Here is a 16,627-nt window from a genome sequence, read left to right on the forward strand (position 1 = left end):
CCGTTTGCGCCATTACGTTCACAAGATTTTCAGAAAACTTGACCTCTGACCTTTACCTCCAGGTCAAGGTCGCCAAAATTCAAACTCATCTGGAGATTTTTAATAGAGGCATCTATGGTTTGAATTTGAACATCCTAACGTTAAAGTTTTTGTGGAGCAGACGCCGCCAACATGACACCAAGGCTCTGACAGTACCTCGACCTTTTCTTTGAAACAGCTGAGCTAAGAATGAACATACCTTGCTAAGCCTGATATGGAAAAGGTCCTGGTAGTGTGCACTAACCTGTTTTACATTTTAATAAATTAAACTAAGACATCTCCTTATAGTTTAACCACAACAGCCACCAAGGGCTAACAAATTTGAGGAGGCATGACAGACTTTCCATAACCTCATGACCCCACTAAACAAAGCCTGAGACAGATGAAATTTAATGGAGTTGAACAGGAACACATCACTCACTCACACTATACTTTCTGGTTAATAGGACCAAGCTCATACCTAAATACATTTTGACAAGGCATAAATTTAACTATGACCAAGACTTAAAAACACACGTATGAAACCACAAGTTAAATTAGATAAAAACATCTTCAAATCTTTGGCGCCATGCTAATCCATGTTTCTGATATCGCAAACCAAGAATAACGTTATAATTATAATAATCTATTCACCTACATCTTTACTATGACAATGAGTGGATAGTTTGGCAATTTGACAATTCTAAAAAGTCTATGGTGCAAATAAGGTTCTATACAACTAATCATTAGGACTCTACTTGCTCAGTATGTGAACTACAGTGCTCAGTGATGCTCAACAATTCAGAAACTGGAAAAAACATATTTGTGTGTGTGTGTGTGTGTGTGTGTGTGTGTGTGTGTGTGTGTGTGTGTGTGTGTGTGTGTGTTACGTTCCCCGAAAAAGTCCAAGGGATGTGGGAAAGTAACAAAAGTGTCCGGGATGAAAAAAAGAAAACATGGAGGCAAAAACTGTTAAACGCTTTTATTAATGGTTAAACTGAAAGATGCGGACAGACTGCTATCATAGACATTAGAGAATCTAACAACAACCAGAAGTTAGTCACCAAGTCACCAGAGTAAGTTAAAAGGACTCAATCACCAAAACGCCCTCCTCTCCACAGAGCAGGAGCAAGCAGCCACAACACACAGCTCACAAGCTGCATCACAAAGGCTCTCTGGCACTGGCGCTCTCCTCTGGCCTTAAGTACACTGGCTTAATTGCTGAGTTGAGTCAGCTGTGCAAAAGGCTAAGGCTTGAGAAAGAGCAAGCGACACCCAGTAGGTCAAAAATCACAGCAGGCCCTGCTAGGATATATATATAAACTTAAATATGGACATGCCATGCCAAAATATTTCACCTATGCAGACTGTAATGTATCGTTTGTATTGTATCGTATGTATTCTAAGTTGCATAAAATAAATAACATAAAAATTACTCAGAACACACCCGAGCTGGAGAATAGCATATTTCTCATATTTATTAAACCATTTTCACAAATGAAAATGCTCTCGCTAATGTCTCACATAACGGGGCCTTGCCTGCATCAGGCATCTTTTCAATACTGAAAAACACTGCTGGGTTTAGGTGCGGGTTAGCGCTCGAGAAAGGCAGGACCATTTCCTGGGCCATTATCACAAAGGCTCAAATGGCTAAAAAAGCACACTGTTTGAAAACAGCTTTATTTTGATACGAGGAAATGTTAACATGACCTGCAAGCAGATCTGCACTAAAACAGGCACAGGACACAGGTTAGACGTTCCAGGTTCTCATCATTCAAATCTTTAAGACTTTAAATAGTGCAGATATATTTGCTGCATTTGTTGCTCTGAACACCTGGTGCCAACTATACAAGTGTTGGGTGGTAAACAGAAAGTGATTCATTTATTGTGCTACTATAAGAGACAGAGACGAATTTGTTTTGCATAATTACAGGAACAACTCGGTATCTGAACAAAGGGTGCTGCCATCGAAATCAAGTTTTCAAAACTGAAAAGTCAAAGAAAGATGTAATAACACCACAGGCAGTATCTGTCAATGATCTCAAAGAAACAGAAGGAAAAACAAACAAAAAACAGCAATGACAGCTTATCAAGCAACGATGTTGCAACCTCATCCACCTCCATGAATTCGAATCACAGATTATCATTCTCAATAAGGTGTTTGACAAAGGAGCTCTCAGAATATTTCCCCTTTAAAAAAGAAAAAAAAAAAGAAAAAAGTTTGGATAAAAGTTGGAGTCGAGTGTCTGTGTGGGAATAATTAACAGCTCCAGACATTGTACACAAGCCTGAGATTATGCATGAATGTTAATTTCCACATCTGTTTGATATTTGAGGGAAGAGACGGTAACAGATGGATGGAAGAGGGATTTGTTGAAACCAACTTCAAACTGTGATGACCTGCACTCCTTGCCAATTTATTGAGGGCAATGTGTCCTCTACAGGGGTTCTTACAAGCCCTCCCAAGTTTATGCACTGTCACTTGGCAGTGCGACTCGGGCCGCATGGTTTTAAGTGGGGAGCAGAAAATTAAGTCAACAGAGACATGAACTGTCATCAATATTGATAATAGTGTGCCTCATTTAAATGCAGGCAGAAAGCTGCATTTAGCAATGAGGTCAAGCGATGATCACAACGCCATAAATCGACGGGAGTGGGCGAGTGTCTGTTTGTGTTTACTTTGTAAATTACAGCAGCTTGTGTGGCCTGCCTCAGAAAGTATATGAGAACAATATACCTGATGGATTAGTCTCATACTGTGTAATTTCTTGCCCCCCCCCCCACCCGGCTAGCGAAACAGCAATTTAAACAGATGATGTTATTATGAAGACAAATCAGTGGGAAAAATCCCTTCAAATGTCAAAAAAGCATTCAGGGCAGACAAAAGGGTATAAAAGAACTTCGGTCATGCACATACTTAAATAACCAATAAAACGGCTGTTAAACACCAATCCAAATCTCAAAATCTGTCTGCTTTCGTCATGAATATGCACAGCCACCCAAAAACCTAAGCTGCATATCCAGGGAGCACTATATTCTTGTGAGAAAGGAAGGCAGAGATCATTTATTGACAACCTACTTAGCTAAAGGAAGGCGGCCAACAGAGTGTGAAAACAAGACAACCATACTGAGTACAAGGGCTTATGCAAGACAAGTAATATACACTGCATGGCTTGTGCATATTAGCTTGTAGTAAAGGCTGAGTTTCAGACTGTTGAGGACTTCATTATCCTCAGCTGGAATTAAATTTTACTGCTAGAAACTGTGTGGAAAAAAAAAAATTCAACACTGGCAAGACTAAAATAAGATTTTTAAAAAGCTGTCAACTTAAGTGTATCTGATCTTTGGGGCACTGCTTTAACTCCCCTGGTTAAGCATACACCAAACGCAGAGCCCCTGTTAGATTCCACCATGGACAGTTTTCTACATGTCATTCCCCCTTTAAAAAAATCTTTCACCTTAAGATTTCAGGTGTGACATACTGATAAGGTCCAACTATATGGAAATATACGCCACTTGGTACAAGTTGCTTAACTTCTTTTTAAGGTTAATTTGGGGAGTTTACCTAAAGTCAGCTGCTGCTAAATGGGTTCTCCTCACAATAAACCAACTATGGTGCTTCATAGATGGTTTCCTGCAGGTAAAATCTTTATGTTTTAAGGTCAGATATGTAGCAGGCAGCTAAGTGATCAGGAAAAGAGAATAAAACTTAATGATACTTGTACTAAAGGCTAAAGCTCTTTGTGCTCCATCTCTGACACTGTTCTGGTTATACAGCTTAAAGTGGACCTATTATGCTGTTCCCTATTTTCTGTCCTACAGATACTGTTTCAATTGTGGATTCTTATATTAAATATGACCAAAGGTCAGTGCATTGGAAAGAACCCGTTTGTGTAAAAAGCTCAGTCTTCAGTCTGCTTCAGTTTGCAACTCTTTTTTTTCTGCCTTTAGGTTTGTATAACATGAGGTGATATTATTAATATGTGAACTACAGTATTAATATGGAGCACACAGCTGCTGCTGTGAACACAGCAGCCAAACAGTTAAAACCTTCTGTTTACAATAGGCAGCTAATCAGGGAGAGCTAAAGCAGCTTGGTTTAGACAAAGGATGAACTGAACAGCTGCACCAAGGCTGGTTATAAGATTGATAAACATTTCTTTTACAACTGCAAATCAACCCAATCTACTCTAGTAATGTCTAAGAAAAATAAAGCTATGGAGCTGGAAATTAGCATAAGCTATCCCTTTTGAATTTTTTTTTTACACTAATGGACAAAGTAAAAGACACTGTCTGCTGCAAAATGTGTCTACAAATCAACTGCCCTATGGAACTCTGAACTCTCTTAATTTAACCTAACACAAAGTCTAATCAGTTAATGACTTTCTGTGCAGTCTAAGGAGAGAGGGGTGGCCGATGAGCTGACAGCTGTCCAAGCGATATAGGCCAGCGCTGATCCTATTCCATGTGTGCTCTCAGTGTTCTAGGGTTTGATGGGAGTGCTTGGATCATTTTGTTTTTAATGAACTGGACTTGTTAAGCAATCTGGGAGACACTGGCAGTTGGGCCTTTTTGGAGGACAAGTGTTTCTGGTATGCTGTGGCACACCACTGATAATCTGACATTCGTTTGGATTAGGTCTGGATTCGTAAGATGAATCCACACAGAATTCAGGCCTTTTACTAGGATAGTGCATAAATCAGACTAAAACAATAAGAAATCTTGACCTTTAATCACTGGCATGAATGAAGCCCTGCAGTCATTTAAATTCATACATAAACTCCTGCAAGTAAAATTTTTATGTTCCACAGTCCCCACTTGGCCGAGGATAACCATCCCATAAAAAGTCACATTTAAAATCTAAATTTCAATTTCATCCTCAATCAGCTGCATTGCTCTGCATGCACCTGTCAGCTCCTGGGACTTCTATTTTCAGCCAACACCTGCTGCACACAGCCAAACAGCAGAGTATAATCCTGATGCAGAATCACACTAATATTCCCAGACCTTACCTGTGCTTCAGTTGTGGGGAGGCTAATCCACTCATTTTTGAGTCACAGAATTGAGTCTACCTCACACCTCTGTGCACTTGGATATCTCTGAGCACCCTGGCTGTGATTTTTTTTTAGTTTTTTTTTTTGAAGCCACACAAGTCTCAGCTCTCACATATTTGCAGGAAACACTGGTCAGCATAATGAGCAAGCATATCCCTGGACTCCATGATAATTTCAGACACAATTAGCCACATTAGCCTCTGCACTCAGCAGGCCATTACAAAATAGGCTATTATTCTGGGTGCTATAATAACACCAAGAATATGGCTTCCACATGATAAGTCAAGTGTAGGGTATGTTTGAGGACAAACTATTCGAGCTTTACAGAGAGAGCACTTATCAAGAAAGGCACAGGAGCAAGAGAAGAAGAAGAAAAAACAGACCCTGATTGCAGGATATACAATAAGGGTCATGGTGTTATATTATTCATGCAAGAAGGCATATGGAGAGTTGAGATGCTTTAAGAAACATCCGTTTCCATTAGTGTCTCTGTGGCCGTCTTTATACCTCCATTAACCTGCTCCAACAACAATTAATCTTCTGTGTTGGACTTTCTGGGCTGTTTAAATATTTTACAGGGACACATCTATGAAGTAAACATATAAGCCACATACTGGGGGGAAAAAAATGAATAATGCAAGAATTCTAATGAGAGATTATAACTGGGTTTTCTAGTTTTGTGAAACTAATGAATATTTTTTTGCCTGATGATTTTTTTTATTTATTTTTTTGCTGTCAAAACAACTGCAGGGGAATTTTAATGCAACCGGAGGAAAAACAACACATGATATGAATGGTGTGTGTGGCGAGACAAACATTTCATTGTGAAGTCCTGAGCAATATTGTCCCTCCCCCAAACTCCCTTTGGAAGGTTCATCAGACCACCAATCTCACTGCAGTCCCATGACACGAATCACACAGCACATCACCATCTGCACAGGGTTGTTTTTCTCGAGCGCTCGCAGCCTTCTCTCGCCCTATGCTTCCAGAGATTTCCACACAGAGTCACAGTTAAAGATGATGTGAAAAACATAATGTCCTGGAAGTACACATAATGTTCTTTGCAAATGTTCTCGACAAATGTTTGCAGCAGTTCTTTGCTTTACCTGGCAGTTATTTCAACTCTGCCCTCAACCCACCCAGACAGGAGAAACTTTGCTAATTAGATTTCCAATGGGTCACCACATAGACGCCGCAGTTGCAAATTGGAATTGGGATCAAGGAGCCCTGGACAATAATTGAACGAACAAACCCCCACGGGACACACAAGTGGATTCTAGATTTTAGGTGGATGCAGCACATGGCACGAGTGAGATCAATGTAGTGTAGTTACAACTTAGATCCAATTAAGATCAATTCTAAAAGGATCTTTAAGAATATTTAAAGGAAAACCGTTTATATTTATATTAATGTTTCTAACTCTACTTTCATTATTAAATCAGATCTCAGACTTCCAATAATTACCTGTCGCTGGCCAGGCAGATGCTGTGTATAAACACTCGTCACGGCAGAGACGTCTAAGCTGAGCTGCTGAATATAAACATGTCAGATGAAGGAACTGGGGGTTTTGGTGCGTTTCAAAAGGTCCTGCAGTGGCAAAAACAAAATGGCTCCAGGGGATCACCGGGGCAACATTTTAAAAAGTCCATTAGCATCTCAGGTCGAAGAGGAGTGATGGCTGGCTTCTTGCATTTTACCAAGAATAGAAAATCAATGGTCCCTGTAGTCCTTTAGTTCTTGGATTAGTATGTCAACTGCCTAGTGTCAGTATAATGTAGTCTTATTCTCACAGTGTCTGCATTGTGCCATGGCAGAAAGAGGGCAAGATGGCATCTAGGATGAGACATGTCTGTCAGGGGAGGTTGGGACCCTCCTTGCCATCAATGCCACTCAGCCTGCTCCCAGGAAAGTGCTGCTTTAACCTCAGTGCCCGCAGAGTTCAGACAAGTGATGGGTTGTCCTGTCGCACAGGCCATCGATTGTCACCCCATGTCAAAAAAAATCTCCATTCTCTTCTCATCGCAGAATCCCCACAGACCAGAGTGCGGTTTGTACTTAAGCTTAGATGGTAGCTCTTTAGAGAGCTGATATCAAAGTAAAGCCCAGCTGATGGAGAGAGAAAAAGTCTGGAAACTGTTTCAGTGATGAACAATGTACGCTGTCAATTGCTAGAGCAAGGATGATGATATTAGTGTCTCACTGAGCAGCATGCATTCAATAGGAATGGATAGATATCGTTGGCTAACACCAACTGCTTTGGGTATCACTCTTGGAGAAAAGCAGCATTGCCTCTAGTCAGGCCTGCTCTCAGGACTTCTTTCTACAGACAGCAAGTTGGCCAGACTTCACACAGGGGGATCTATGCAGGACTCAGACAGTGAGACGGTTCTCTGATCGATCTGCAAAATCGCTGCAGGCAACATCCATCGTCTTCATGTCTATTTGCAATGGGCTAAAAAAAAAAAAAAAAAGCCCAAAGGGCTATCAGTGGAAGAAGGATCAGGCTTGCACCAGTGAAATTCTCTTCAATCGTCTCCCTCCTGTTAATTATTTACATTCATCTTCAGAGAGGCCTATAATTCCAGTAACATTCTGTGCTCCCTGTCAGTCAGGATCCACCCTCAATCTTCTGTGGTCCTCACGGCATTTAAATTGAGACTTACCTCCGGGTCTTCTAATCAAATATATCAGTATAAAATATGCTGGGTGGCATCTGTGCTAACCTAGCTCCCTCATCTCTCTTTTTCCTCTTCATATATATATATATAAAAGTGAATGTTAACCACCCCCTTCTCCTTTCAATCTCTCCATCATCAATAATTCACAATGTTATTGAGAAACACTACCTGAACCCTGTATTGACAGAAATCCAAGCACTGTCATTCCCTCAAGGGCGTCATAATTGGATACCCCCCGAGGCCACTGATGCGAAATGCAGATCAAAGGAGGGAAAGCGGGGTGATTGTTGTTGTTTTCTCCACTTTTTGTTTCCATTTTTAACTTTCTATTTCAGGAACTCCAGTCTGACCTCACAGACGAAGTCAGCCAACATATCGACTTGAGGACTATCCCTCGACTGCGTTTGAGTATCCAAACTGCAGAAAGAAAGGAAGGCAGAAACTCTGGTACTGTATGGTTGTATGGACTGGCAAAGGTAAATACATTTCTTTATTGAACTGTGTGAAAATAAAATCAAAAGTCACAATCATGTGATGATTTTTGGGGTGTGTGTGTGTGTGAGGGGGTTATATTTAAATAAATCATAAAGGACAAACAGGTGTTTAATTGATACCCTCTTGAATGTTAAATCATTGTTCTCCCTGTAAACTGAGTCAACTGCATGGACATTATGGAAATACAACACCCCTGTTCTGATGCTGTACATTGTTGTCTGGTTTAGTACTAAAGCAATGATGAAAGTGCTGATATAAAGGAGGAAAGAGCAAATATAATCTCCTGTCCCAGTGCACTTGACACACCATCATGGCGCCCGTATCCCTCATGATTTGCAAACAGACAGGCACAGTTTACCCAGGTCAAGCACACAACAAACCAGACAGGATCTAAATATGCTAATAAATTGCTTTAATACATTTTTCTGGGAAAGATGTCAGCTATTAAAAAGGTTTGTTGTTGCCAGGTGATGGGCATTCAGGCCAAACTAAGGCGAAGACACCACTGCCTGCTTGTGCTCTGAGTCAAAGCAAAGCAGGTGGTTAAAAGCTTTGGCGATGTTTATGCATTCCCTAAGGTGAATAAACAAACTCACTGGAAGAGGGGCGCACGGAGCCAAGAGGTTCGCCTGCAGTCATCTGATCAGATTTAGTTTGTGGGTGTGCCTACACATTTATTTGTATGTCTACTTTTCATTTTATGTCCAAGGTGATACCACCACTCTCACCAAGCAATACAATGAGCTGACTGTGTATACGGTTTTCTATATGGGTGGATTGACACTCTGATTCAGCTGTCATTGCAGCAGGCAGTTAAAAAGTAATCCTAGGAAACAAAAGGAAAACCTCATGCATAAGCAGAACCATGTCAAGCTGGCTAAAATCACAAGAATTAGACTTTTTTTTGTCCAAACAGCAACACAAACGGTGGGTTTAGAAGCTTATCTTGCTTGTGATCCTATTATATACAGTATATGTAACTGCTTTATTGCTAAAATAAAAATAACCATTGTAGAGTGGATATGGGTTTTTAATCAGACAGCCATGCAGGGAAAAAAAAAAATCTGCTGTCATCACACAAATAAGCAGGGCGGTGAAGTTCACACAAGGAAGCTCGAATTTAAAAAGACCCCCACGAGGTACGAGTGTACATAAAAACCCTCACTCATAGCTCTCTGACAACAAATGCAAAAAAAAAAAAAAAAAGGCAATCAATTCTTCAAAAGATTCTCCTTACATTTTCATGATTTGTCAAGACTCAGTCAGTGCTAAAACCTGAACCACTGACAAATTGAGTCAAAAGACAAATTTTTTTTGCTGCCACTGAGGATGCTTCAGCCGAGGACCACCACTGTAGAGGACTTCACGGTGGCTTTGTGTCCATTAACTCAGCGACGGACGAAAAGGGAGCGCGAGTTCTCTATTAACACAGAGGTTCTTTGATCTCCATCTCCCCTGTGGTACCAATTAGTTTGCTTCACCGTTTGCATTTCAAACTCTTCACACTTCCTATTTTGAAAGACATCCTGCATGAATTATCCATCTACCAGAACTTTTGTTTCCTCTTGATAAAAAGCAAATTATGAGGGGGTGTATCTCTAAAGTTTGGGCCATTCAAATGAGGGGTGAAAGCTGGTTTAAGGTAAGGTACCAGGTACCTGTTTTCCACAACCAGCCAATGGTGTTTTCACTTTGTGTGGAAATCTGTATTTCACTGTCATGCAATGAGGGGAGCTCCTGCCCATTTCTGTTAGTCCTGATAAAAGAAGAGGTCACAATTTCAGCTGTGCCAAAGCTGATATTTATAGTCAAAAAGATAAAACGGAGGAAGGCAGAGTAGTTGAGAATTGATCAAAGGAAGATAAATAGCTGTGAAGATTCTTCCACTGCCTTTATCCCTTGTTAGCAGAGGCAATCACACAACCGTCACCGAGAAGATCCATCGCTGTCACATTATCCCAACAGGATTACAAGGAATGGGGGGAAAAAAGTTAGCAAGGAAATGTGCAACCAAAGTACATTTTGTGAATTTCAGTTGAGGAAGAACAAAAGCAGTGAGCCCTGCTTTTATAAATGAATGATTTTTGCAATCTGACTGGTCGATGCTGATGAAGGGAAATATAAATCAAGGCTAAGAGTGAGGCTTCTTGGCGAGAGTGCCTCACAGAGATAATGGCATCATCATGCCTGTGTGGCTCGCTGTTCCTGGGAAGATTAAATACTTTATCATTGTCTTTGGGACAAATATTCTCCGTACGCAAGCATGCATCCAATTATTAGACGCCTTTTCCACTCAAACCCGACATCCATGTGTCAGCTTCATCCCACACTAGAAGTAAAAGAAGAGATGAAAAGAGACAGCGGTCTTATCATGACAGCGCTACCTTTCAGGGCAGTAGCCCACGGTGGCAGCTGACCTCACTTTTATTACCACCGTCTCACACTGATGATACCATCTTAACACATACTGAAATACCCAGAAGCTTTCAAGCTCAGTTTATCTCATTTTATGGCTGTAAAAACGCCGTCTTGCCCAAGTCAATGGCCATGGGCTAGCACACACCAAGGAGCAGTGCGGCTCCTTTCACCTCATCAAAGACTCGAGTGTGTCCTGGAACATGGGAGGAAGTTATCAGGAGCTAGGACATCAAATAGAGAAACGGGACATGAACAGTGACAGTAGAAAGTCAAAATCTTATTGAGTAGGAGGCGGCAGTATCTCAAAGCTTACTGATGTGGAATCAGATAGGCAATCAATTCCACCACTCAGTTTCAGGCTAGTAGGTCCTGCTTCAACACCAAATTAATAATAGGGTTTAATTACTTTAATGATTACTTACAGTAGTCAAATGGGACAAATGCATAATAATGCCCCTTGACACACTGTAATATAAAACTGACCGGTCTTGGGCCCCGCCCCTTGTTGGAGGATTCCCTGAAATTTCCCACTGGGATTCAGTATTTAAGAATAAAAATAAGAGGAACAATGAGGAACTGCAAAGCAATAGATTGCAGATTCTGACCTCTTTTTAGCAGAGACAGAGAATTTTGTTTTTACCACTTTTCCTGGGTTAAACTTTTTTTAAGCCACAATTAAAGCCTTAAAAGCCACAGCAGTTTTAAAAATAACATCCATCTAATGTCCCCTTGCAGCTTAGGTAGTCTCAGAAGGCTACACAAAAACAAAGTAGCAGTCATGTTAATGACTCAGACACTCCCCCAGTGGTTCTTTTAATGAAAACAGTGGAGGCCAAAAGATTAATCACTTCTGACATCGTTTGATTGGCTGCATACACGTGTTGTTTTTGATAGTAAGCTGACGATGTCTGCACCTTTTTAAACTGCCCCCCAAAAAACTAAATGAAGTCATTACCTTACTTAGCATTGCTCAAACAATTAGGGTTTGTACCTGTTGCCCAAAGCTGTCAGATTTGAAAAGCAACCTATTCTGCTTAGCTGATAAACCTTCTGAAATAGACCTGGTGACCAATAATCAGCACCAGTTACTAATCTTAACCAATTCACTCTGAGGCAGCATTGGGGGACAGAAGTCACCATTGTCCACAACACAACCCCTTTACCATCTCTGAGCATTATGCTGAATAAGACTTTTGACTGCTTGCATTAGTGCATGTGTCTGAGTTGAGTGTTAAAGCATGGCCTGGATCTCAGTTTAGATAATGTTGCCCTTCCAGCACTTAAGGATGATAAGCTCTTATCGCTGTCTAAATACCCAGCAGTCATTAGAGGCAGTGTGGCTTGTTTGGAAGTCCAACTAATTAGAGCTCTAATCATCATTCCTTCTAACATAAATATCAATGCATTGGGTATTGTATTTAGAATGAATTCTCTCTACTGTGACATTAACTACTGAAGTGAGCACTAATCTTTATCAGTCTGCGATATTATAGAACATGGTTATATTCAAATGAGACTTTTGCCTAAAATGGTCAGCTTTTCCAAATGACTGAATATACATAGAAAATACACTGCTTGATGTCTGCTGCCTGGTGTCTAATTGTTTGAAAATCCATGTTACTTTGACAGGCAGATCTCTAAAGCTTTTCGAGTCAATAGTCCTTGTACAAAGCTCCATGTCACCCCACAAATAAAACAACACTTCATTGAGGAAGATCAAAGTCGTGCATGTAGCATTCATCTGTCAACTCCCTCACCATTCCTCAGCTGCAGAGTTCCACTCATCTGCATTTTCAGTTTTTAGAGACAAGAGAGAAACAGACACAAAGAGAATAAAAGAAGTTGAGAATAGACCAATTCACACTGGGAGGGAGGTGTTTAAAAAAAAAAAAAAACCCAGGACGACATAAATTAAAAGAGAAAGACATAAAAAAAAAAAAAAAAGGAAGCTAATCTTTTACCTGCAAATACAGAGTCTGATTATGTTTCCCCCCACCTCCACCCTGCTCTCTTTTCATCCATCCACTAGGCTTGACCAGGCAGCTACAATAATAGGAAAGTGGAGGGACAAACGGGGCCATCTATAAAGGGGCTAGATACTGCCATGAGCATGCAGTTGAGCCTGGGTGGTGGTGTCATTAAGTGTGAGTGCGTGATAAATGCACTCTGCTTGTCGTATTTGAGATTCTCATTAGTCTGTGTTCAGTAGAAGACCTGGGGCCATTACTCTTACCGCTGCCCTGACACGAGGCTGAATTTGTCTGTGTATGAGCGCAAAAAAAAGGGTGTACTTGGAGAGTAATTCTTGTATACATAGTGGCATGTTAGATGATGTACGACATCTTTTGGTAGCCAAAGTCAAAGGTCCTCCATCCTCACACAGACAGTCATGTTGACTGTATGACCTGGAAGTCCCAATAGTATCTAATAGTCATAATTCATATATATTTATTTAAATTAATTGGCAGCCACTGCTGTTTGGTGAATATATTTTTGTATCACTTTCATACAGAGTTGACTCATTTAGAACTATTCTCGTCTTATAATAAAGAAACTTCTTTATTATAAGTTTCTTAATGAAAGTCAGAGAAGAAACAGCAGAAACAGAAACGTGATTTAAAATACACCCTTTTTTTTAACTAGATTTGGACACACTACCATCGCCTATTTCTGGTGCTTTATGAACACTAAGGATAGGATGAGTGGTTCAATGACTTCTGAACTTAATTCCATATAATATGTATAGTTTGAAGTAGCATTACATTAACCATCTCCTCCTTAAAGCCATGCCAATATTTGCATCTCTCTTCTCCTTCACACAACCCCACCGCTAACATCCCAGAGAGCAGCTCACGAGTTCTCCTGCAACATGGAGCTACATGTTAGCTTCATGTTAACTTACTACAACTGAATGTGTGGCAACAGCTGACTCATTAAACTTTGTGTTTAAAGATTACGGTCTGTGATAAACTACTTTTCCCATGAGTAATCATGAATCTTGCTTCTTAACAACCTTAAATGGTACCCATATTACAATAAATCTTCCAGCCTCTGTGAGAATAATAGCAGTTACTTATTATTTATGTGCAGTCCAGCAGTGAACTCAGGACGCAAACCTACAACAACACAAAAAACAAGGAAACGTGCTGTGCACATTAGCACTGTACGAAAAGGCATTATTAAGCTTCCTGTGTCTCAGACTAACATAATGGCTCCTTGGCAAATATGTGTAAAAAGGGTATATGTACGCAGGAAACATTAACATATAAGCTGGTGCCATCTAACAAAATGTTATTCCCTTTTCAGCCGGATGTGAGAAGAAGGAAAAGGCAGCCGCCACTCTAGCTCAACAGTCTGCGTCAGTGGCTGTTAAAGTCGTCTGGACGTCTGGTCCAATCAATACTCAGAGACAAGCATCTGCCCAGGTCTCCTGTTACTGTACCTCTGTCTTCATAGCTGTCTCAGGCTGTTTTGCAGTCAGCCATTTGCTGCTGGCTCGGCAATGGGACTTATCACAGAATAACATGGGTAATGTGATGCCACATAGGCCGGCCGCTGACACTTTAATTTGTCACTGGCGATAGGGTTTGTCAAACTATTCCTGGAGTTCATCAGCCACCTGGCCTTATTTGCTCACTCTGTAGATGACTTTTCAGCCCTCTTGAGAAATCCCATTCGACAATGACCTTGATGCTCAACTGCTGCATATTTTTCATTATGTACGAGCCTCTGTGGAGCGAGTGCCATGTTGTTCTTCAATTGAAGACTATGTGCTGGGTACTGATGAAGCAGTGTGAGCGCTATAAAAAATGATTGTATCTTAATAATTGACATCATCACTTGCCTCAAAAAACAAGAACAGCAATGAGATTTTTCAGATCTCAGAGGTGCAAAATCTAGCAAGATGAAAGTACAGAAAAATTCAAGCTCAGATTCAAACTCGGGAAAGCCAGAACGTTAAAAAAAAAAAATTATAAAGAGACAGGTAGGAGAAACTCACTGAAATAACTGTAATATGCATGAGCTAATTTAAACACAAACCTGCACAATATCCAGAGGGACAGTGAGAGAGTTTGCAGGTTAGCACTAGAGGAATATATCTGGATTATTTCTGAAGCATACAAGTTCATACTTTCTGCAGTTCTTCTGATTGACAAGTTTGTATATTTCAAAGCTGTGACATATTAATGAGCACCAGTGTTACAAATGCATTTCACAATCAACATGTATTTAGAGCAAAGACTTTCTCTCCATCCAAAGAGTTGAACAAGCTTAAATTAAGAACCTCTTTTTTTGTTACAACTGAAGTGCAGCAGCTCCCTGAAACAGTGCAACAGGTTCCTGAATTTAACCTGAAAGTATCGAGTAAAAGCCCGAGAGCAAAGGCAAGCACTCTTGATGAACTCTCAAGTGCGCGTGAGGAAGAACAGTTGTCATTTGTCTTTTTAGGTTTGCTTACGAGTCTTTGACATGTGCGCACAGTACGCACCCAAACACATAAACACTCTCTGAAATACGAAAACTGTAGGAGGTTTTTTTGTTTGTTTGTTTTTTAATAAATATCCTGAATTTCCAAACTTTGGACATGGGACGGCAGCCAGGCAGAAGTTTCCAAACTAAAATGCTTTTAAAAGAATTGCAAAAGAGATCCATATTTACTTTAAGAAGAAACAAATTAAGTTAAAAAGCTTTAGGAAAAGGAATGCTGTGAAAATGCAGTACCAACACTGGTACTGTATATACCAGGAATAAATGCTTTTATATATGCAATCCATCCATCCATCCATCCGCTTCCGCACATCCTGTTAAGGGTCGCGGGGGGGCTGGAGCCTATCCCAGCTGTCACAGGGCGAGAGGCAGGGTACACCCTGAACAGGTCGCCAGCCTGTTGAAGGGCCAACACGGAGTGACAGACAACCTTTCACACACACATTCACGCACTCAGTCACACCTATGGGCAATTTAGATTAGCCAATTAACCTAACCCCAGTAAGTGCATGTCTTTGCAATGTGGGAGGAAACAGGAGTACCCGGAGAAAACCCACGCAAGCACGGGGAGAACATGCAAACTCCACACAGAGAGAGGGAGAGGCCTGGGCCAAGGTGGAATCGAACCCAGGCCTTCCAGATGGTATTCTAACTGTGAGGCAGCAGTGCTAACCACTGCACCACCGTGCTGCCCATATATATGCAATAATAGTTCATATTAACATTATCCTAAAAGGGTATATTAGCTAACTTCAGAGCTGTAAAATTCAAAATTTGTTAAAACGTAGACCCAGACCAGGGGTCAGTTGAGGCCCAGAGCCTGCAGGGCCTGGGGGAAACCGTGTATACATGACTAGAAAGAATGATGGCTGGCATCCTGAAATTATTTTACCCTAATCTGAAGTGTATGTACAGAATATTGTCATATAAGACAACTAAGTTACAATTGCAATCAGCTTCAACACATGCACTGGTCTGCACTGTAATCCAAAACTAAAAACCTATGAGCAATTTCTCCAGCAGAGGAATGAAGCAGATTCACTTTAATCTCCGTGGCTTTATTTCCCTGCTTCCGTCCCAGTGATTTGGTACTACAGATCTCTCTTTTCTATGCTTAAGCCCTCGGGCCATATGCTACTGCCGCCCAGACTGTGATACAAAGGGCTTTTAATCAGTCTTCTCAATGACGGAGCACATCCTGTCATTAAAAAAAAACAAGGCTTTGAGGCTTGCTTCAGTCTCTCCTTCAAGTCTTTTGGCTGAAGGCAGGTCTGAGACTGCTACATCTACTGCTGTTGTGCAAGAGGTGTGGGTGTGGGTGGGTGGGGGGGGCTCTGTGGCTTTCTGATCTACTTGCACTGGCTGAGAATCTAATACTATCCACAACGCAATTCTCTGTGTTTTGGTAAAGAGCACAGCTAGACTACTCAAACTCTGAAGTCTATGATTCTGATGCACTCAAACGTGCACTCTGGC

The 16,627-nt window shown here is 40.9% G+C and overlaps 1 protein-coding gene across 3 annotated transcripts in view; it reads right to left on the minus strand.

Annotated features, from left to right (window-relative positions):
• sema6cb (semaphorin 6Cb) overlaps positions 1–16,627 on the minus strand; it is a 132,182-nt gene that overhangs the window by 62,856 nt on the left and 52,699 nt on the right. The window lies entirely within an intron of this gene.

This window comes from Archocentrus centrarchus, chromosome 16, assembly GCF_007364275.1.
Source record: "Archocentrus centrarchus isolate MPI-CPG fArcCen1 chromosome 16, fArcCen1, whole genome shotgun sequence".
Taxonomy (NCBI): domain Eukaryota; kingdom Metazoa; phylum Chordata; class Actinopteri; order Cichliformes; family Cichlidae; genus Archocentrus; species Archocentrus centrarchus.